This window comes from Homarus americanus, unplaced genomic scaffold (assembly GCF_018991925.1).
Source record: "Homarus americanus isolate GMGI-L3 unplaced genomic scaffold, GMGI_Hamer_2.0 scaffold20202, whole genome shotgun sequence".
In the NCBI taxonomy this organism is placed as follows: domain Eukaryota; kingdom Metazoa; phylum Arthropoda; class Malacostraca; order Decapoda; family Nephropidae; genus Homarus; species Homarus americanus.
The window spans coordinates 1-24,893 of NW_024737816.1; the positions used below are offsets into that span (position 1 = coordinate 1).

The window sequence follows — 24,893 nt, forward strand, 5'->3', positions numbered from 1 at the left end:
ATCTGTGATCGAGCCTATTGGTCCCGTATCGGCCATTTTAGTCACCTCAAAACTTACCAACCTAGGTGACATCCTTAATAACTCATATCATTGTATCATAGCTGGATGATCGTCATACTCGATTCCGAGTGACAGCAAAGTAGTAGTAGTGTGAGAGAGAGAGAGAGAGAGAGAGAGAGAGAGAGAGAGAGTATGTCTATTAGCCGAAAAATTATTATCATGTCAGCTTAAACAAGCACATCTCCATGCTTATTATTTGTGTAAATTTATTGAGTTCAAAATTACATGAACTTCATTCTTAGGATCACACACTCTTACACATGTCCCCAAAATAATATTGTGACAACTTTGAAATATTGATATGATCCATTAATAATAGAGTTTTGTCACTTACAGGGGCAGTGCGCAGAGGGTGGCTGAGCTGACGGAGATAACGGCCTACAACAGGGAGTCTCTGGCTAACCTCATAGACACGAAGACGAACTCCTACACCAGTATCGGCGCTGGCCTTTCCTTGGCTATTAATGACGTGGGTATTTCTCGGTTAAGTGACATGTATTACTGAAATTTTACCACTTTATATTAGTTTTATTTCCAGGCATAAGTTGTCAAACCAAGGTGATGAAACTGGCATAAAAGTGTTTTAAAGTTAAAGGTCTCTAGAAAGCCTTGATGCAAATGAAACTTTAGGTTGACATGTTACTTCAATGCATCCGAGGTCTTCCACTTGTACTGCATATACTAAACTTCGTCCGGTTATATAAGCTAAGACCAGAGATGGGCAGTAAAGCATCTGACAATACTCATTTACGTATTTAAATGCAATTTGTATTTAATTACAGTGTTTATAAATAGAGTTTTGAGAGAGTATCTAAATGCGCATTTAATTATATTTTCAGATGCATTTAGCATTTATAAACACGATAATTACAAATGCGTTTGTAAATATATTATGCAATTACAGTATATATTGGGGTCATTATATAACATATTATGTTATATTCCGAAACTTTTACAATAATTTTGGCGAAATTCCACCAGTTTGTGGACTTCAGGTTGCTATTGAGAAATGTAAAGAAATATAAATATTTTTGTAAATAGTAAAAGTGCATTGGAAGCTTTGAAGAGTTAAAATCCATGTAACTTTCATATTGTTAATATCTGTAAACGACTGGTCATAGTAATGCAAGAAATGGAATGTACTGTGCAGTTTGTATGGATTCCATCACATGTGGAGATTCATTAAAATGAAATGGCTGAAAATTTGGCCAAAAAAGCTGCAGAAAAAAATATGTATATAGATATTGTTAGCAATGGAAGTATTAGAACGATAAAGAGGGAAATAAAAAGAAAAAGAGAGGAATGGGAAAAAGCAAGAAGAGAAGTGACTGCCGTATGTAGCGAGAGTTTTCAGCATTATTATTTGTATGTTTTACAAAACACCAATGTAACTTACGGGACTAACTTACCATCTGTTGATACTGTTATAATGAGACTAAGATTGAGATACAAATATTACTGGAGGGGCGGGCCAACTGTGTCGTCTTAGGGATGCCCCATACACTACAACATTATGTATTAGCATGTGAAAAAATCCAACCATCCAGGAACAGTGAGATCACTACTTTAAGGAAACAAGTTTGTTGGATGATTAATAATGGAAAAATTAAAATAATTCTTGTATAAACATTTTGCTCCAAGCATATGACATTTATCTTTGTGTAAGATTACATTATCTGCTCTTTTAATGTAGTACGGTGTTCATGCTAAAATGAACTATTTCATTGGTGCAAAATATTGTTAAAATATTTATAACTTTTTGTAAACCCCAGAAGTAGATGACAAAGGTGAGGGTGGGAGTACTATACTACCCTGTCCTTTTGATGTTATAGTTCTATTGTCAATAAAGTATTTACATTTCGATTGCAATTTCAATTTCAGAGAGAGAGAGAGAGAGAGAGAGATATTATAAAAAAAACAAAATCTGTGTCTAAGTTTGGGTAGTACGTCTCAGACTTGATCATTAGTAACTGGTTAATCACTTGTTCTCCCACACGCTGGCAGCCGCTGGTGATCAAGGACAAGAAGAACGCCATCATTCTCTTAATTACTGACGGAGAGGAAACGAAAAAACCGCACATCAGCGACGTCATGACCAACGTCATCAATTCAGGAGCCAGAGTCGTCACAGTCGCCTTCGGGTACAGTACACTGTCTTCCTCAAGTACACTGTCTTCCTCAAGGACACTGTCTTCCTCAAGTACACTGTCTTCCTCAAGGACACTGTCTTCCTCAAGTACACTGTCTTCCTCAAGTACACTGTCTTCCTCAAATACACTCTCTTCCTCAAATACACAATCTTCCTCAAATACACTCACCTTCCTCAAATACACTATCTTCCTCAAATATACTGTCTTCCTTAAGTACATTGTCTTCCTCAAATACACTGTCTTCCTCAAATACACTGTCTTCCTCAAATACACTGTCTTCCTCAAATACACTGTCTTCCTCAAGTACACTGTCTTCCTCAAATATACTGTCTTCCTTAAGTACATTGTCTTCCTCAAATACACTGTCTTCCTCAAATACACTGTCTTCCTCAAATACACTGTCTTCCTCAAGTACACTGTCTTCCTCAAGTACACTGTCTTCCTCAAGTACACTGTCTTCCTCAAATACACTGTCTTCCTCAAATACACCGACTTCCTCATATACACTGTCTTCCTCAAATACACTGTCTTCCTCAAATACACCGACTTCCTCATATACACTGTCTTCCTCAAATACACTGTCTTCCTCAAATACACCTTCTTCCTTAAATACACTCTCTTCCTCAAATACACAATATTTCTCAAATACACCGTCTTCCTCATATACACTGTCTTCCTCAAATACACTGTCTTCCTCAAATACACCGACTTCCTCAAATACACTCTCTTCCTCAAATACACTCTCTTCCTCAAATACACTGTCTTCCTCAAATACACCGACTTCCTCATACACACTGTCTTCCTCAAATACACTCTCTTCCTCAAATACACTCTCTTCCTCAAATACACTGTCTTCCTCAAATACACCGACTTCCTCAAATACACTCTCTTCCTCAAATACACTCTCTTCCTCAAATACACTGTCTTCCTCAAATACACCGACTTCCTCAAATACACTCTCTTCTTCAAATACACTCTCTTCCTCAAATACACTGTCTTCCTCAAATACACCGACTTCCTCATACACACTGTCTTCCTCAAATACACTGTCTTCCTCAAATACACCGACTTCCTCAAATACACCTTCTTCCTCAAATACACTCCCTTCCTCAAATACACTCGCTTCCTCAAATACACTCTCTTCCTCAAATACACTGTCTTCCTCAAATACACTTTCTTCCTCAAATACACTGTCTTCCTCAAATACACTTTCTTCCTCAAATACACCTTCTTCCTCAAATACACTCTCTTCCTCAAATACACTCTCTTCCTCAAATACACTGTCTTCCTCAAAATACCTGCGACACCACTCATATACACTTTATCTTCCTCAAATACACTAATATTCCTCAAATACACCGACTTCCTCAAATACACCTTCTTCCTCAAATACACTCCCTTCCTCAAATACACTCGCTTCCTCAAATACACTTTCTTCCTCAAATACACTTTCTTCCTCAAATACACTTTCTTCCTCAAATACACTGTCTTCCTCAAATACACTTTCTTCCACAAATACACCGACTTCCTCATACACACTGTCTTCCTTAAATACACTTTCTTCCTCAAATACACCTTCTTCCTCAAATACACTTTCTTCCTCAAATACACTTTCTTCCTCAAATACACTGTCTTCCTTAAATACACTCTCTTCCTCAAATACACTGTCTTCCTCAAATACACTGTCTTCCTCAAATACACCTTCTTCCTCAAATACACTTTCTTCCTCAAATACACTGTCTTCCTCAAATACACTCTCTTCCTCAAATACACTTTCTTCCTCAAATACACTTTCTTCCTCAAATACACTGTCTTCCTTAAATACACTGTCTTCCTCAAATACACTCTTCCACAAATACACTCTCTTCCACAAATACACTTTCTTCCTCAAATACACTTTCTTCCTCAAATACACTGTCTTCCTCAAATACACTCGCTTCCTCATATACACTGTCTTCCTCAAATACACTTTCTTCCTTAAATACACTCTCTTCCTCAAATACACTGTCTTCCTCAAATACACTGTCTTCCTCAAGTACACTCTTTTCCTCAAGTACACTGTCTTCCTCAAGTACACTGTCTTCCTCAAATACACTGTCTTCCTCAAATACACTGTCTTCCTCAAGTACACTCTTTTCCTCAAATACACTGTCTTCCTCAAATACACTGTCTTCCTCAAATACACTGTCTTCCTCAAATACACCTTCTTCCTTAAATACACTCTCTTCCTCAAATACACTGTCTTCCTCAAATACACTGTCTTCCTCAAGTACACTCTTTTCCTCAAGTACACTGTCTTCCTCAAGTACACTGTCTTCCTCAAATACACTGTCTTCCTCAAATACACTGTCTTCCTCAAGTACACTCTTTTCCTCAAGTACACTGTCTTCCTCAAGTACACTGTCTTCCTCAAATACACTGTCTTCCTCAAATACACTGTCTTCCAAAAATACACTCTCTTCCTCAAATACACTGTCTTCCTCAAATACACTGTCTTCCTCAAATACACTGTCTTCCACAAATACACCTTCTTCCTCAAATACACTGTCTTCCTCAAATACACTGTCTTCCTCAAATACACTGTCTTCCACAAATACACCTTCTTCCTCAAATATACTCTCTTCCTCAAATACACTCTCTTCCTCAAATACACTGTCTTCCTCAAATACACTGTCTTCCTCAAATACACTGTCTTCCACAAATACACTGTCTTCCTCAAATACACCTTCTTCCTCAAATACACTCTCTTCCTCAAATACACTCTCTTCCTCAAATACACTGTCTTCCTCAAATACACTGTCTTCCTCAAATACACTGTCTTCCACAAATACACTGTCTTCCTCAAATACACTGTCTTCCTCAAATGCACTGTCTTCCACAAATACACCTTCTTCCTCAAATACACTGTCTTCCTCAAATACACCGACTTCCTCAAATACACCTTCTTCCTTAAATACACTCTCTTCCTCAAATACACTGTCTTCCTCAAATACACTGTCTTCCTCAAATACACCGACTTCCTCAAATACACCTTCTTCCTTAAATACACTCTCTTCCTCAAATACACCTTCTTCCTCAAATACACTGTCTTCCTCAAGTACACTGTCTTCCTCAAGTACACTGTTTCCTCAAATACACTGTCTTCCTCAAATACACCTTCTTCCTCAAATACACCTTCTTCCTCAAATACACTGTCTTCCTCAAGTACACTGTCTTCCTCAAGTACACTGTTTCCTCAAATACACTGTCTTCCTCAAATACACTGTCTTCCTCAAATACACCTTCTTCCTCAAATACACTGTCTTCCTCAAGTACACTGTCTTCCTCAAATACACTGTCTTCCACAAATACACCTTCTTCCTCAAATACACCTTCTTCCTTAAATACACTTTCTTCCTCAAATAAACCTTCTTCCTTAAATACACCGACTTCCTCAAATACACTGTCTTCCTCAAGTACACTGTCTTCCTCAAGTACACTGTCTTCCTTAAATACACCTTCTTCCTCAAATACACTGTCTTCCTCAAGTACACTGTCTTCCTCAAGTACACTGTCTTCCTTAAATACACTGTCTTCCTCAAATACACCGACTTCCTCAAATACACCTTCTTCCTTAAATACACTCTCTTCCTCAAATACACCTTCTTCCTCAAATACACTGTCTTCCTCAAGTACACTGTCTTCCTCAAGTACACTGTCTTCCTTAAATACACTGTCTTCCTCAAATACACCGACTTCCTCATATACACTGTCTTCCTCAAATACACTGTCTTCCTCAAATACACCGACTTCCACAAATACACTCTCTTCCTCAAATACACTCTCTTCTTCAAATACACTGTCTTCCTCAAATACACTGTCTTCCTCAAATACACTGTCTTCCTCATATACACTGTCTTCCTCAAATACACTGTCTTCCTCAAATACACCATTTCCTCCAAATACACTCTCTTCCTAAATACTGTCTTCCTCAAATACACCTTCTTCCTTAATACCTCTCTTCCTCCAAATACACTCTCTTCCTCAAATACCTCTCTTCTTCAAATGCACTGTCTTCCTCAAATACACTGTCTTCCTCAAATACACCTTCTTCCTTAAATACACTCTCTTCCTCAAATACACTCTCTTCTTCAAATACACTGTCTTCCTCAAATACACTCTCTTCCTCAAATACACTCTCTTCTTCAAATACACTGTCTTCCTCAAATACACTGTCTTCCTCAAATACACTGTCTTCCTCATATACACTGTCTTCCTCAAATACACTGTCTTCCTCAAATACACCGACTTCCTCAAATACACTCTCTTCCACAAATACACTGTCTTCCTCAAATACACCTTCTTCCTTAAATACACTCTCTTCCTCAAATACACTCTCTTCCTCAAATACACTCTCTTCTTCAAATACACTGTCTTCCTCAAATACACTGTCTTCCTCAAATACACCTTCTGCCTTAAATACACTCTCTTCCTCAAATACACCGACTTCCTCAAATACACTCTCTTCTTCAAATACACTGTCTTCCTCAAATACACCTTCTTCCTTAAATACACTCTCTTCCTCAAATACACTCTCTTCCTCAAATACACTGTCTTCCTCAAATACACCGACTTCCTCATATACACTGTCTTCCTCAAATACACTGTCTTCCTCAAATACACAAACTTCCTCAAATACACTCTCTTCCTCAAATACACTCTCTTCCTCAAATACACTGTCTTCCTCAAATACACTCTCTTCCTCAAATACACTTTCTTCCTCAAATACACCTTCTTCATCAAATACACTTTCTTCCTCAAATACACTCTCTTCTTCAAATACACTGTCTTCCTCAAATACACCGACTTCCTCATACACACTGTCTTCCTCAAATACACTGTCTTCCTCAAATACACCGACTTCCTCAAATACACTCTCTTCTTCAAATACACTGTCTTCCTCAAATACACCGACTTCCTCAAATACACTCTCTTCCTCAAATACACTGTCTTCCTCAAATACACCGACTTCCTCATACCCACTGTCTTCCTCAAATACACTGTCTTCCTCAAATACACCGACTTCCTCAAATACACTCTCTTCTTCAAATACACTGTCTTCCTCAAATACACCGACTTCCTCATACACACTGTCTTCCTTAAATACACTTTCTTCCTCAAATACACTGTCTTCCTCAAATACACTCTCTTCCTCAAATACACTGTCTTCCTCAAATACACCGACTTCCTCATACACACTGTCTTCCTCAAATACACTGTCTTCCTCAAATACACCGACTTCCTCAAATGCACTCTCTTCCTCAAATACACTGTCTTCCTCAAATACACTGTCTTCCTCAAATACACCGACTTCCTCAAATACCTCTCTTCCTCAAATACCTCTCTTCCTCCAAATACACTGTCTTCCTCAAATACCTGCCGACTACCTCCCCTTACCTGTCTTCCTCAAATACACTGTCTTCCTCCAAATACCTTTCCAATATTCCTCAAATACCGACTTCCTCCTTACACTGTCTTCCCTCAAATACACTGTCTTCCTCAAATACACCGACTTCCTCATATACACTGTCTTCCTCAAATACACTGTCTTCCTCAAATACACCGACTTCCTCAAATACACCTTCTTCCTCAAATACACTCTCTTCCTCAAATACACTCGCTTCCTCAAATACACTGTCTTCCTCAAATACACTCTCTTCCTCAAATACACTTTCTTCCTCAAATACACTTTCTTCCTCAAATACACTTTCTTCCTCAAATACACTGTCTTCCTTAAATACACTTTCTTCCTCATATACACTGTCTTCCTCAAAAACACCGACTTCCTCAAATACACCTTCTTCCTCAAATACACTGTCTTCCTCAAATACACTCTCTTCCTCAAATACACCTTCGTCCTCAAATACACTCTTTTCCTCAAATACACCTTCTTCCTCAAATACACTCTTTTCCTCAAATACACCTTCTTCCTCAAATACACTTTCTTCCTCAAATACACTTTCTTCCTCAAATACACTTTCTTCCTCAAATACACTTTCTTCCACAAATACACTCGCTTCCTCAAATACACTCTTTTCCTCAAATACACTTTCTTCCTCAAATACACTCGCTTCCTCAAATACACTTTCTTCCTCAAATACACCTTCTTCATCAAATACACTTTCTTCCTCAAATACACTTTCTTCCTCATATACACTTTCTTCCTCAAATACACTCGCTTCCTCAAATACACTTTCTTCCTCATATACACTTTCTTCCTCAAATACACTTTCTTCCTCAAATACACTCGCTTCCTCAAATACACTCTTTTCCTCAAATACACTTTCTTCCTCAAATACACTTTCTTCCTCAAATACACTTTCTTCCTCAAATACACTCTTCCACAAATACACTCTCTTCCACAAATACACGGTCTTCCTCAAATACACTCTTTTCCTCAAATACACTTTCTTCCTCAAATACACCTTCTTCCTCAAATACACCTTCTTCCTCAAATACACTTTCTTCCTCAAATACACTTTCTTCCTCAAATACACTTTCTTCCTCAAATACACTCGCTTCCTCAAATACACTTTCTTCCTCAAATACACCTTCTTCCTCAAATACACTTTCTTCCTCAAATACACTTTCTTCCTCAAATACACTTTCTTCCTCAAATACACTCGCTTCCTCAAATACACTTTCTTCCTCAAATACACTTTCTTCCTCAAATACACTTTCTTCCTCAAATACACTGTCTTCCTTAAATACACTCTCTTCCTCAAATACACTCTTTTCCTCAAATACACTGTCTTCCTCAAATACACTCGCTTCCTCAAATACACTCTTCCTCAAATACACTCGCTTCCTCAAATACACTCGCTTCCTCAAATACACTTTCTTCCTCAAATACACTCTTTTCCTCAAGTACACTGTCTTCCTCAAGTACACTGTCTTCCTCAAGTACACTGTCTTCCTCAAATACACTGTCTTCCTCAAATACACCGACTTCCTCATATACACTGTCTTCCTCAAATACACTGTCTTCCTCAAATACACCGACTTCCTCAAATACACTCTCTTCCTCAAATACACTCTCTTCCTCAAATACACTCTCTTCCTCATATACACTGTCTTCCTCAAATACACTTTCTTCCTCAAATACACTCTTTTCCTCAAGTACACTGTCTTCCTCAAGTACACTGTCTTCCTCAAGTACACTGTCTTCCTCAAATACACTGTCTTCCTCAAATACACCGACTTCCTCATATACACTGTCTTCCTCAAATACACTGTCTTCCTCAAATACACCGACTTCCTCAAATACACTCTCTTCCTCAAATACACTCTCTTCCTCAAATACACTCTCTTCTTCAAATACACTGTCTTCCTCAAATACACTGTCTTCCTCAAATACACCGACTTCCTCAAATACACTCTCTTCCACAAATACACTGTCTTCCTCAAATACACCTTCTTCCTTAAATACACTCTCTTCCTCAAATACACTGTCTTCCTCAAATACACCGACTTCCTCATATACACTGTCTTCCTCAAATACACTGTCTTCCTCAAATACACCGACTTCCTCAAATACACTTCTTCCTCAATCTTCTCAAATACACTGTCTTTAAATACACTCAAATACACTCTCTTCCTCAAATACACTGTCTTCCTCAAATACACCGACTTCCTCAACATAACTTCTTCAAATACACTGTCTTCCTCAAATACACCGACTTCCTCAAATACACTCTCTTCCTCAAATACACTGTCTTCCTCAAATACACCGACTTCCTCCTACACACTGTCTTCCTCAAATACACTGTCTTCCTCAAATACACCGACTTCCTCAAATACACTCTCTTCTTCAAATACACTGTCTTCCTCAAATACACCGACTTCCTCATACACACTGTCTTCCTTAAATACACCGACTTCCTCATACACACTGTCTTCCTCAAATACACTGTCTTCCTCAAATACACTGTCTTCCTCAAATACACTTTCTTCCTCAAATACACTGTCTTCCTCAAATACACTCTCTTCCTCAAATACACTGTCTTCCTCAAATACACCGACTTCCTCATACACACTGTCTTCCTCAAATACACTGTCTTCCTCAAATACACTGTCTTCCTCAAATACACCGACTTCCTCAAACAAATCTTCCTCAAATACACTCTCTTCCTCAAATACACTCTTCTTCACTCAAATACACTGTCTTCCTCAAATACACCGACTTCCTCATACACACTGTCTTCCTCAAATACACTGTCTTCCTCAAATACACTGTCTTCCTCAAAATACACCGACTTCCTCATACACACTGTCTTCCTCAAATACACTGTCTTCCTCAAATACACCGACTTCCTCAAATACACTCTCTACACTCCTCAAATACACTCTCTTCCTCAAATACACTTCCTCATATACACTGTCTTCCTCAAATACACTGTCTTCCTCAAATACACCGACTTCCTCAAATACACCTTCTTCCTCAAATACACTCTCTTCCTCAAATACACCGACTTCCTCAAATACACTGTCTTCCTTAAATACACTTTCTTCCTCAATTACACTGTCTTCCTCAAATACACCGACTTCCTCAAATACACCTTCTTCCTCAAATACACTTTCTTCCTCAAATACACTTTCTTCCTCATATACACTGTCTTCCTCAAATACACTGTCTTCCTCAAATACACTCGCTTCCTCAAATACACTGTCTTCCTCAAATACACTCTTTTCCTCAAATGCACCTTCTTCCTCAAATACACTTTGTAATGAGACAAACATTTATCAGTAGAAGATATAGAGATAGAGTATAAAAGAGAGGAAGATTTTGGTAGCGTGGCCGTGATAGTTATTTACTCTTATCGTACACTGGTCGTGTCTTACACGTCAATACACATCTATTACGTTCTTAAAGGCGACTTCTCAAACACTGCTTCGTTACAACTCTTTATTAATTACGAACATGACATGGACACATTAATAACACCTTCTATTGAAGTTACTAGGACATTATATTTACGTTACTAGGACATCATATTACGTTACTAGACACTCTGATTCTCGGACACGAACATGAAATGAATACACTTCCCACGTAGGTAACTCATCCCATGGAAAGCTCTGACAAACACTCACGTGACCTAGGGGAGGCCTAGCAGGTAGTCCTGGGTTGTCTCTATGGGAGACTGCTTAGCTGGGCGCCGGAGGGAAGTCTCGGTCCTGACCGGAGGCGACTTGCCTCCGGCCCTTGACTTCTCTCGAGCAGGCCTGGTGGTGTAGTAGCTGGCCACCTTGTTACAAGACAACTCTCTCTCTGCGAATTCCCGAGGGAGGACCAGGACGTCCTATATATTGGGATGCGAGCCGTCAGGTTCAGCTGGCCGGGGGGGGGGCGGCGAAGGGTCTCCTTACATTTGACCTCGCAAATGTGAGGTCAGGTCTGGACTTTTCAGAACTATCTGGGAAAGTCATCAGGTGGGGCCGTGTGTATATTGGGAGAGCAACCGTGAGAGTTCCCCTACACTTGACCTCCCAAACGTCGGGTCAGACTGGAGTTTCTGAGATGTAAGGAGAAGTCATCAGGTGGGGCCGTGTGACACGAGAGGCCCTGGTTGATTTGTGGCCCCTTGAGTTGGGCTCCAAGGGTTACATTTGACCTGGCTAATGTGAGGTCAGGCCGGCCTTTGTTCAGAGAGTAGGTTATTGTATATTGGAAGAGAGTCGGCTGGTGCCTTCTTACATGTTTTGTTGGGGCCACATGTCACATGGGAGGGGAGCTAGGCTGATTTACAATCCTTGGTCAACCGCAGAGTTACCCTATACTTTTGACCTCGGCTAATGTCGGGTCAAGTCTGGCTTTCCTCGCGATGTAAGCTGTGGTCTGACAACCCCTCACTACACCTCCCGCCGAGGGGAGCTAGTTGATTTGTAACCCCCGGTCCACCGTGAGAGTTACACTTGACCCCCCTAATGTCGGGTCAAGACTGGCCCCCCTCTGCGGTGTAGGACATTGTGTATATTGGGAGAGAGCCGGCTGGTGCCCTCTTACATGTGTGACATGGGAGGGGGAGCTAGTTGATTTACAACATCCTTGAGCACCTGCGAGGGATACCCTTACACTTGACCTAGGGAAGGCCTAGAGTTTCTGAGATGTAAGCTGTGGTCTGACAACCCATCACTACACCTCCCGCCAAGACCAAAGCTTTCATGCTCAGAGAACTGATGATACATTTAAAGTAGACAGTAACATCATGTGCAGTATCTAATATAGTCCCTCAGGCGATAATGCATCATTACATTTTACAAATCATAACCCTAGAGATGTATGTTTTTCTACTGGCATAGTTTGATCTGACAAAGCTTACTATACCTCCCGCCAAGATTAAAGCTTCTATGACAGGAGAAAAAAATAAAATACATACACAGTAATTGAACATAGAGTGATCTAAAGATCCTTCATATCTAGCATAGTGTCCGAGGCAAACTTGCAAATCACATTCTACAAACAAAAACAGGTGTTACATTGCCTAACCAGGCCGTGTCAAAATAATAATTCATCTCAGTCAGTAAATGGCTACAACATTGTGTTTGGTAATACAAAACATTGATCAAATGAACTCATAGAAAAAGTGACTAATCTTTTTAAAAAAACATTCTTTGTAGTACATGTTAACAAAAATCAGAGAATTAAATACAAAATACAAAATGCTCCTACTTCACATGTTAGGGTGTTATATCTTTTTATTACTCAAACAACGAGTCAGGTGTTATGGCTAAAATGAGGGAGGGCATGGGTTTACGTTAAGTACACTGTTACCAATAACAAGGGACGAGGGAAGCGTGAATTACGTATAGTTCGCTGTCACCTATAACAAGGGACAAGGAAGGCGTGGGTTACACATAGTACGCTGCCGCCATTGTAATGCTACCAATATAACAAGAATAATATTACATATAGGTAGAATATTGATAGTATAAGAGTATAAAGAGAGGAAGACTTTGGTAGCGTGGCCGTGATAGTTATTTACTCTTATCGTACACTGGTCGTGTCTTACACGTCAATACACATCTATTACGTTCTTAAAGGCGACTTCTCAAACACTGCTTCGTTACAACTCTTTATTAATTACGAACATGACATGGACACATTAATAACACCTTCTATTGAAGTTACTAGGACATTATATTTACGTTACTAGGACATCATATTACGTTACTAGACACTCTGATTCTCGGACACGAACATGAAATGAATACACTTCCCACGTAGGTAACTCATCCCATGGAAAGCTCTGACAAACACTCACGTGACCTAGGGGAGGCCTAGCAGGTAGTCCTGGGTTGTCTCTATGGGAGACTGCTTAGCTGGGCGCCGGAGGGAAGTCTCGGTCCTGACCGGAGGCGACTTGCCTCCGGCCCTTGACTTCTCTCGAGCAGACCTGGTGGTGTAGTAGCTGGCCACCTTGTTACAAGACAACTCCCTCTCTGCGAATCCCCGAGGGAGGACCAGGACGTCCTATATATTGGGATGCGAGCCGTCAGGTTCAGCTGGCCGGGGGGCAGGTCTCCTTCATTTGACCTCCCCGCAAATGTGAGGTCAAATCTGGACTTTCAGAACTATCTGGGGAAAGTCATCAGGTGGGAATAGTGTGTATATTGGAGGCAACCGTGAGAGTTCCCTCGCCAGCCTTCCAAACGTCACGGGTCGAACTGGGTTCTGGGAATGTAAGAGAGAAATCATCAGGTAAAGGCCGTGTGACACAGAAGCCCTGAATGATTTAATGACCCCTTAGTTGGGCTCCAAAGGGTTACATTGACCTGGCTAATGTGGTCAGGCCCAGCCTTTGTTCAGAGAGTAGGTTATTGTATATCGGAAGGGGGTCAGCTGGTGCCTTCTTACATGTTTTGTTGGGGCCACATGTCACATGGGAGGGGAGCTAGTTGATTTACAATCCTTGGTCAACCGCAGAGTTACCCTACACTTGACTTAGGGAAGGCCTAGAGTTTCTGAGATGTAAGCTGTGGTCTGACAACCCCTCACTACACCTCCCACGCCGAGAAACTAGTTGATTGTAACTGATCCTGTGAGAACACACTTAGCCCCTAATATCGGGTGAGCCTTCCCCCTCTGCGGTGTAGGACATTGTGTATATTGGGAGAGAGCCGGCTGGTGCCCTCTTACATGTGTGACATGGGAGGGGGAGCTAGTTGATTTACAACATCCTTGAGCACCTGCGAGGGATACCCTTACACTTGACCTAGGGAAGGCCTAGAGTTTCTGAGATGTAAGCTGTGGTCTGACAACCCATCACTACAACTTTCTTCCTCAAATACACTTTCTTCCTCAAATACACTGTCTTCCTTAAATACACTTTCTTCCTCAAATACACTGTCTTCCTCAAATACACCGACTTCCTCAAATACACCTTCTTCCTCAAATACACTTTCTTCCTCAAATACACTTTCTTCCTCAAATACACCTTCTTCCTCAAATACACTGTCTTCCTCAAATACACCTTCTTCCTCAAATACACTGTCTTCCTCAAATACACCGTCTTCCTCAAATACACCTTCTTCCACAAATACACTTTCTTCCTCAAATACACTTTCTTCCTCAAATACACTTTCTTCCTCAAATACACTTTCTTCCTCAAATACACTTTCTTCCTCAAATACACTTTCTTCCTCAAATACACTTTCTTCCTCAAATACACTTTCTTCCTCAAATACACTCTCTTCCACAAATACACCTTCTTCCTCAAATACACTTTCTTCCTCAAATACACTTTCTTCCTCAAATACACCTTCTTCCTCAAATACACTTTCTTCCTCAAATACACTTTCTTCCTCAAATACACTTTCTTCCTCAAATACACTTTCTTCCTCAAATACACTTTCTTCCTCAAATACACTCTCTTCCACAAATACACTCTCTTCCTCAAATACACCTTCTTCCTCAAATACACTGTCTTCCTCAAATACACTTTCTTCCTCAAATACACTTTCTTCCTCAAATACACTCGCTTCCTCAAATACACTTCCCTCCAAATACACTTTCTTTCTCCAAATTCGCTATATTTCTCAAATACACTCTCTTCCAAAATACACTTTCTTCCTCAAATACTCCTTCCTCAAATACACCTTCTTCATCTAATGCACTGTCTTCCTCAAATACACTCTTCTCAAATACTGTCTTCCTCAATTTTCTCTTCCTCAAATACCTCCTCTTCCTCAAATACCTCTCTTTCTGTCACTCTCTTCTTCAAATACACTGTCTTCCTCAGTAATACTGTCTTCCTCAAATACTTCCCTCAAATATCTCTTCTACATTCACTGTCTTCCTCAAATACACTCTCTTCCTCAAATACACTCTCTTCCTCAAATACACTCTCTTCCTCATATACACTGTCTTCCTCAAATACACTTTCTTCCTCAAATACACTCTTTTCCTCAAGTACACTGTCTTCCTCAAGTACACTGTCTTCCTCAAGTACACTGTCTTCCTCAAATACACTGTCTTCCTCAAATACACCGACTTCCTCATATACACTGTCTTCCTCAAATACACTGTCTTCCTCAAATACACCGACTTCCTCAAATACACTCTCTTCCTCAAATACACTGTCTTCCTCAAATACACCGACTTCCTCAAATACACTCTCTTCCTCAAATACACTGTCTTCCTCAAATACACCGACTTCCTCCTACACACTGTCTTCCTCAAATACACTGTCTTCCTCAAATACACCGACTTCCTCAAATACACTCTCTTCTTCAAATACACTGTCTTCCTCAAATACACCGACTTCCTCATACACACTGTCTTCCTTAAATACACCGACTTCCTCATACACACTGTCTTCCTCAAATACACTGTCTTCCTCAAATACACTGTCTTCCTCAAATACACTTTCTTCCTCAAATACACTGTCTTCCTCAAATACACGCTCTTCCTCAAATACACTGTCTTCCTCAAATACACCGACTTCCTCATACACACTGTCTTCCTCAAATACACTGTCTTCCTCAAATACACTGTCTTCCTCAAATACACCGACTTCCTCAAATGCCTCTTCCTCAAATACTGTCTTCCTCAAATACCACTGTCTTCTCAAATACCTACAACTTCCTCAAAATACACTCTCTTCCTCAAATACCTCTCTTCCTCAAATACCTTATCTTCCTCAAATACCAACTTCCTCCTTCTGCTGTCTTCCTCAAATACTGTCTTCCTCAAATACATCTTCCTCAAATACACTGTCTTCCTCCGTCTCAAACTTCCTCATACACACTGTCTTCCTCAAATACACTGTCTTCCTCAAATACACCGACTTCCTCAAATACACTCTCTTCCTCAAATACACTCTCTTCCTCAAATACACTATCTTCCTCAAATACACCGACTTCCTCATATACACTGTCTTCCTCAAATACACTGTCTTCCTCAAATACACCGACTTCCTCAAATACACCTTCTTCCTCAAATACACTCTCTTCCTCAAATACACCGACTTCCTCAAATACACTGTCTTCCTTAAATACACTTTCTTCCTCAATTACACTGTCTTCCTCAAATACACCGACTTCCTCAAATACACCTTCTTCCTCAAATACACTTTCTTCCTCAAATACACTTTCTTCCTCATATACACTGTCTTCCTCAAATACACTGTCTTCCTCAAATACACTCGCTTCCTCAAATACACTGTCTTCCTCAAATACACTCTTTTCCTCAAATGCACCTTCTTCCTCAAATACACTTTGTAATGAGACAAACATTTATCAGTAGAAGATATAGAGATAGAGTATAAAAGAGAGGAAGATTTTGGTAGCGTGGCCGTGATAGTTATTTACTCTTATCGTACACTGGTCGTGTCTTACACGTCAATACACATCTATTACGTTCTTAAAGGCGACTTCTCAAACACTGCTTCGTTACAACTCTTTATTAATTACGAACATGACATGGACACATTAATAACACCTTCTATTGAAGTTACTAGGACATTATATTTACGTTACTAGGACATCATATTACGTTACTAGACACTCTGATTCTCGGACACGAACATGAAATGAATACACTTCCCACGTAGGTAACTCATCCCATGGAAAGCTCTGACAAACACTCACGTGACCTAGGGGAGGCCTAGCAGGGAGACTGCTGAGCTGGAACACTGGTGTCGGGAGGTCTCGGTCCTGACCGGAGGCGACTTGCCTCCGGCCTCTGACTTCGGCTCGAGCAGGCCTGGTGGTGTCGTAGCTGGCCACCTTGTTACAAGACAACTACTTCTCTGCGAATTCGCTCGAGGGAGGACCAGGACGTCCTATATATTGGGATGCGAGCCGTCAGGTTCAGCTGGACTGGGGGGCGGCGAAGGGTCTCCTTACATTTTGACCCCGCAAATGTGCGGTCAGGCCTGGACTTTTTCAGAACTATCTGGGAAAGTCATCAGGTGGGGCCATGTGTATATTGGGAGAGCAACCGTGAGAGTTCCCCTCCACTTGACTTCCCAAACGTCGGGTCAGACTGGAGTTTCTGAGATGTAAGGAGAAGTCGTCAGGTGGGGCCGTGTAACACGAGAGGCCTTGAGTTGGGTTCCAAGGGTTACAAGTGACCTGGCTAATTGTGAGGTCAGGTCCGGCCTTTGTTCAGAGAGTAGGTTATTGTATATCGGAAGAGGGTCAGCTGGTGCCTTCTTACATGTTTTGTTGGGGCCACATGTCACATGGGAGGGGAGCTAGGCTGATTTACAATCCTTGGTCAACCGCAGAGTTACCCTATACTTTTGACCTCGGCTAATGTCGGGTCAAGTCTGGCTTTCCTCGCGATGTAAGCTGTGGTCTGACAACCCCTCACTACACCTCCCGCCGAGGGGAGCTAGTTGATTTGTAACCCCCGGTCCACCGTGAGAGTTACACTTGACCCCCCTAATGTCGGGTCAAGACTGGCCCCCCTCTGCGGTGTAGGACATTGTGTATATTGGGAGAGAGCCGGCTGGTGCCCTCTTACATGTGTGACATGGGAGGGGGAGCTAGTTGATTTACAACATCCTTGAGCACCTGCGAGGGATACCCTTACACTTGACCTAGGGAAGGCCTAGAGTTTCTGAGATGTAAGCTGTGGTCTGACAACCCATCACTACACCTCCCGCCAAGACCAAAGCTTTCATGCTCAGAGAACTGATGATACATTTAAAGTAGACAGTAACATCATGTGCAGTATCTAATATAGTCCCTCAGGCGATAATGCATCATTACATTTTACAAATCATAACCCTAGAGATGTATGTTTTTCTACTGGAATAGTTTGATCTGACAAAGCTTACTATACCTCCCGCCAAGATTAAAGCTTCTATGACAGGAGAAAAAAATAAAATACATACACAGTAATTGAACATAGAGTGATCTAAAGATCCTTCATATCTAGCATAGTGTCCGAGGCAAACTTGCAAATCACATTCTACAAACAAAAACAGGTGTTACATTGCCTAACCAGGCCGTGTCAAAATAATAATTCATCTCAGTCAGTAAATGGCTACAACATTGTGTTTGGTAATACAAAACATTGATCAAATGAACTCATTGAAAAAGTGACTAATCTTTTTAAAAAAAAAACATTCTTTGTAGTACATGTTAACAAAAATCAGTGAATTAAATACAAAATACAAAATGCTCCTCTTCATATTGAATTAATTGCACTCTTTTAATACTCAAACAACAGTCAAGTGTATAGCTAAAATGAAGGAGACAGCAGGTTTTACGTTAAGTACCCTGTACCAATAACAAAGGTTGAGGAAATACATGAATTACGTATAGTTCGCTGTCACCTATAACAAGGGACAAGGAAGGCGTGGGTTACACATAGTACGCTGCCGCCATTGTAATGCTACCAATATAACAAGAATAATATTACATATAGGTAGAATATTGATAGTATAAGAGTATAAAGAGAGGAAGACTTTGGTAGCGTGGCCGTGATAGTTATTTACTCTTATCGTACACTGGTCGTGTCTTACACGTCAATACACATCTATTACGTTCTTAAAGGCGACTTCTCAAACACTGCTTCGTTACAACTCTTTATTAATTACGAACATGACATGGACACATTAATAACACCTTCTATTGAAGTTACTAGGACATTATATTTACGTTACTAGGACATCATATTACGTTACTAGACACTCTGATTCTCGGACACGAACATGAAATGAATACACTTCCCACGTAGGTAACTCATCCCATGGAAAGCTCTGACAAACACTCACGTGACCTAGGGGAGGCCTAGCAGGTAGTCCTGGGTTGTCTCTATGGGAGACTGCTTAGCTCGGCGCCGGAGGGAAGTCTCGGTCCTGACCGGAGGCGACTTGCCTCCGGCCCTTGACTTCTCTCGAGCAGGCCTGGTGGTGTAGTAGCTGGCCACCTTGTTACAAGACAACTCCCTCTCTGCGAATCCCTCGAGGGAGGACCAGGACGTCCTATATATTGGGATGCGAGCCGTCAGGTTCAGCTGGCCGGGGGGGAGGGGGGGCGGCGAAGGGTCTCCTTACATTTGACCTCGCAAATGTGAGGTCATGTCTGGACTTTTCAGAACTATCTGGGAAAGTCATCAGGTGGGGCCGTGTGTATATTGGGAGAGCAACCGTGAGAGTTCCCCTACACTTGACCTCTCAAACGTCGGGTCAGACTAGAGTTTCTGAGATGTAAGGAGAAGTCATCAGGTGGGGCCGTGTGACACGAGAGACCCTGGTTGATTTGTGGCCCCTTGAGTTGGGCTCCAAGGGTTACATTTGACCTGGCTAATTGTGAGGTCAGGTCCGGCCTTTGTTCAGAGAGTAGGTTATTGTATATTGGAAGAGGGTCGGCTGGTGCCTTCTTACATGTTTTGTTGGGGCCACATGTCACATGGGAGGGGAGCTAGGCTGATTTACAATCCCGGTCAACCGCAGAGTTACCCTATACTTTCGACCTCGGCTAATGTCGGGTCAAGTCTGGCTTTCCTCGCGATGTAAGCTGTGGTCTGACAACCCCTCACTACACCTCCCGCCGAGGGGAGCTAGTTGATTTGTAACCCCCGGTCCACCGTGAGAGTTACACTTGACCCCCCTAATGTCGGGTCAAGACTGGCCCCCCTCTGCGGTGTAGGACATTGTGTATATTGGGAGAGAGCCGGCTGGTGCCCTCTTACATGTGTGACATGGGAGGGGGAGCTAGTTGATTTACAACATCCTTGAGCACCTGCGACGGATACCCTTACACTTGACCTAGGGAAGGCCTAGAGTTTCTGAGATGTAAGCTGTGGTCTGACAACCCATCACTACAACTTTCTTCCTCAAATACACTTTCTTCCTCAAATACACTGTCTTCCTTAAATACACTTTCTTCCTCAAATACACTGTCTTCCTCAAATACACCGACTTCCTCAAATACACCTTCTTCCTCAAATACACTTTCTTCCTCAAATACACTGTCTTCCTCAAATACACCTTCTTCCTCAAATACACTGTCTTCCTCAAATACACCTTCTTCCTCAAATACACTGTCTTCCTCAAATACACCGACTTCCTCAAATACACCTTCTTCCACAAATACACTTTCTTCCTCAAATACACTTTCTTCCTCAAATACACTTTCTTCCTCAAATACACTTTATAAACCCCATTTCTTCTCAAACCACCTTTCCTTCTCAGCCCTTTCTTTCATTCCTTTCTTCCTCCAAATACACTCTCTTCCACAAATACACCTTCTTCCTCAAATACACACTTTCTTCCTCCAAATACCTTTCTTCCTCAAATACACCTTCTTCCTCAAACCCTTTCTTCCTCCGACCACTTTTCTTCCTCAAATGCCACTTTCTTCCTCAAATACACTTCTTCCTCAAATACCTTTCTTCCTCAATACTCCCCTCTTCCCAAATACCTCTCTTCCTCAAATACCTTCTTCCTCCAAATACCTGTCTTCCTCAAATACCCCTTTCTTCCTCAAATACCTTTCTTCCTCAAATACACTCCTTCCTCCAAATACCTTTCTTCTCAGGCCTTTCTTCCTCAAATTCACTTTTGCCTACCTCAAATACACTCTCTTCCACAAATACACTTTCTTCCTCAAATACACTCGCTTCCTCAAATACACCTTCTTCCTCTAATACACTGTCTTCCTCAAATACACTGTCTTCCTCAAATACACTGTCTTCCTCAAATACACTGTCTTCCTCAAATACACTCTCTTCCACAAATACACTTTCTTCCTTAAATACACTGTCTTCCTCAAATACACTTTCTTCCTCAAATACACTTTCTTCCTCAAATACACTTTCTTCCTCAAATACCTCTCTTCACAAGCCCTTTCTTCCTCAAATACTCGCCCCTCAATACCTCCAGGCCCTTCTTCCTCAAAATACACTGTCTTCCTTAAATACACTGTCTTCCTCAATACACTTCTTCCTCAAATACCTCTTTCCTCAAATACCTTCTTCCTCAAATACTGTCTTCTCAAACTACCTATCAATTTCACTTCCTCAAATACACTGTCTTCCTCAAATACACTTTCTTCCTCAAATACACTTTCTTCCTCAAATACACTGTCTTCCTCAAATACACTGTCTTCCTCAAATACACTCTCTTCCTCAAATACACTCTCTTCCTCAAATACACTTTCTTCCTCAAATACACTGTCTTCCTCAAATACACTTTCTTCCTCAAATACACTTTCTTCCTCAAATACACTTTCTTCCTCAAATACACTCTCTTCCACAAATACACTTTCTTCCTCAAATACACTCGCTTCCTCAAATACACCTTCTTCCTCAAATACACCTTCTTCCTCAAATACACTGTCTTCCTCAAATACACTGTCTTCCTCAAATACACTTTCTTCCTCAAATACACTCTTTTCCTCAAATACACCTTCTTCCTCAAATACACTGTCTTCCTCAAATACACTGTCTTCCTCAAATACACTTTCTTCCTCAAATACACTGTCTTCCTCAAATACACTTTCTTCCTCAAATACACTTTCTTCCTCAAATACACTGTCTTCCTCAAATACACTGTCTTCCTCAAATACACTCTCTTCCTCAAATACACTGTCTTCCTCAAATACACTTTCTTCCTCAAATACACTTTCTTCCTCAAATACACTGTCTTCCTCAAATACACTCTCTTCCACAAATACACTTTCTTCCTCAAATACACTGTCTTCCTTAAATGCAGCAGCTTTTTTTATGTACAGCAGTTTCTGGTCTAAGAGATAGAGCAATTGTTCTTTAAGTGTATAGAAACAACTTCACAGTACGACTATTTCTATCCATTCGTACACTCATGATTCTACTCTTCCCTCTTCTTCACATTTTTCCCTACCTCCTAATTCACAAACTAGATATATTTCTAGAGCTGATATCATTTAATTTATCAATGTGGATCTGTTCAGCATCTCCGAATGGTGAGGTAGAAACTTGATTAAATTCAATCGTAATAAAACTCAGTATTTGCCAATTACACTTTTCAAATTAGGTGATCTCCCACCAATCACATTTCAGGACGCAATCATTCTGCCAAATTCAAAATGGATATGCTAGACCTAACCATTTCTTCGAATATGTCATGGAAGCCACACATCCTCAGCATTGCTAAAGCTGCCTCCCAAAATCTGGGAATGCTGTACAGATGCCGTAGCTATTTCACTCCTGAGCAGTTGCATCAAGTTTATAAGAGACTCATTCGTCCTAACTTGGAGTACTGTTCTCATATCTGGGGTGGCTCTTCTTCTGTCCAACTGTTAGATAGGGTGGAATCAAAGGCATTTCGTCTTATTGACTCTCCTCTTTTAATTGATAATCTCTCTTCCCTTTCTTTTCGTCGCAATTTTGCTTCACTCTCTCTTACAGTACTTTCACTGGCAGTGTTCGGTGGATTTGGCATCCTGTGTACCGCCGGCAAGGCCGTGGGATCGTAACACACGGCTTGCCCGCGGTGCCCACCGTTTCTCTGTGGATGTCGGTGACACTAGAATAACCCGTTATATTACATCCTTCTTTCCTCGCACAGACAAGCTGTGGAATGCTCTGCCTTCTTCTGTGTTTCCATACATTACTTATACAATCTGTCTCACTTTAAAAAGCTGGTTTTCCGTCATCTTTGTGGTGTAGATTAATACAACCTTTTTTTTCTAGCTTAATTTCTTTTTACTCATATTTTTCCGCCCCCAAGGCCCCGTAAAAACACACACAAAAATCTAGGACGATCACATCTGCAGCAGTCGGCGATGGTATATCCCCAATGGCAACTGACAACACAAAAAACAAGCCCGGGATAATAGGGCTCTGCATAAAATGTGGCGAGGAGTGGGCCTCAATAGTGATTAGGCTCCCCGCCCTTTCATTTAACAACGACAGCGGCTTGTGGGGAACTTCCCCGGTAGAGTCAACGTATATTGAGTATACGCAGATTATATTTACGAACATCTTAGATAAAAGCAAACACAGGGAATTGTTTAACTAAGATGTGGCAACATTCAGCAGCATCAGATGGTGGAGGCGCGAGAGTAGTACCAAGTGTTTCATAGGCCTCAGGAGTCGAACGCTTGACATAGTTTCGGGTACTACAGTATGAATTTAAGGATCAGGGAGTTATTTTAGTCAGTTTCTCATTCACTCACCCAGTTACTTAATAAGACAGTCAGTCACTTATTTAATTAAAAAGACAGTCATTCGCTCAGTTCTTTATTAAGACAGCCATTGACACAATTATTAGTTTTCTTCAACTCATTTGAAAATATAGTTTTCTTTTTGCATCTCTCCTACAGGTAAGACAATTGTGTACATCTAAATTATATTATTATACATGTATATGGATGTGTAGTAGTGTTATAAATTATTGACTGTAAATTATGCACTCGATATGACTCAGATTTCTACTCCATTCTATTTAGATATCTTAATTTAAATGTAATTTATCAGAAACCCTTCTAAAGATAGCAACAACTCTCAAAAGGCTCATCCAAGTTTATTAAAGAATAAATAATAATAATTTTTTTATTTAACTTTCTGGCATAATAAACTATTTCAATTCTATTAAAGGAAAGACGCAGACATGGCCCTGGAAAGTCTGGCAATGAATACAGGAGGAAAGACCTACTCTGTGTTGGACGAAGATGATGGTGGCATGTTGGATGAGGCGTTTCTGGGTGCCCTCACCTACCAGCCTGGACAATCACTCTCAAACATCAGTGTCAAGGTAAAGTGCGGCATAGATACCGCAGTTTGGGCCACAGTAACATGTAGTTGCCTGGATAAACCAGGGGTAAACATAGGTTCTATTCACCTCATCCAGGGAAGAGACGAGGTGCTGGTTACCATAACCAGGGGAAGAAAGTAAGGTCTAGTTACTATAACCAGGGAGAAAACTAGGTCCTAGTTACCTTAACCAGGACTAAAAGTAGGGTTTAGTAACTTTAACCAGGGGTAAAATAAACTCCTTAACCAGACTTATAACTAGGTCCTAGTTTACCTTAACAAGGGCAGAAGTAGGGTCTAGTTACCTTAACCAGGGGTAGATTAGAACCCAGTTACGTTAACCAGGGCTAAAACGAGGTCCTAGTTACCTTAACAAGAGGGTAAAGTTAGGTACTAGTTATCTTAACCAGAGGTAAAAATAGGGGCTAGTTAACTTAACCAGTGGTATATTA

General features: G+C 40.9%; 1 long non-coding RNA gene across 1 annotated transcript; it reads left to right on the top strand.

Moving 5' to 3' along the window:
• The first annotated feature begins 362 nt into the window (after positions 1–362).
• LOC121873596 lies at positions 363–24,436 on the top strand. The gene is made up of 3 exons (XR_006090271.1): positions 363–529; positions 2,065–2,201; positions 24,286–24,436. It is a non-coding gene; the product is annotated as an uncharacterized LOC121873596 (long non-coding RNA).
• Positions 24,437–24,893: the final 457 nt, after the last annotated feature.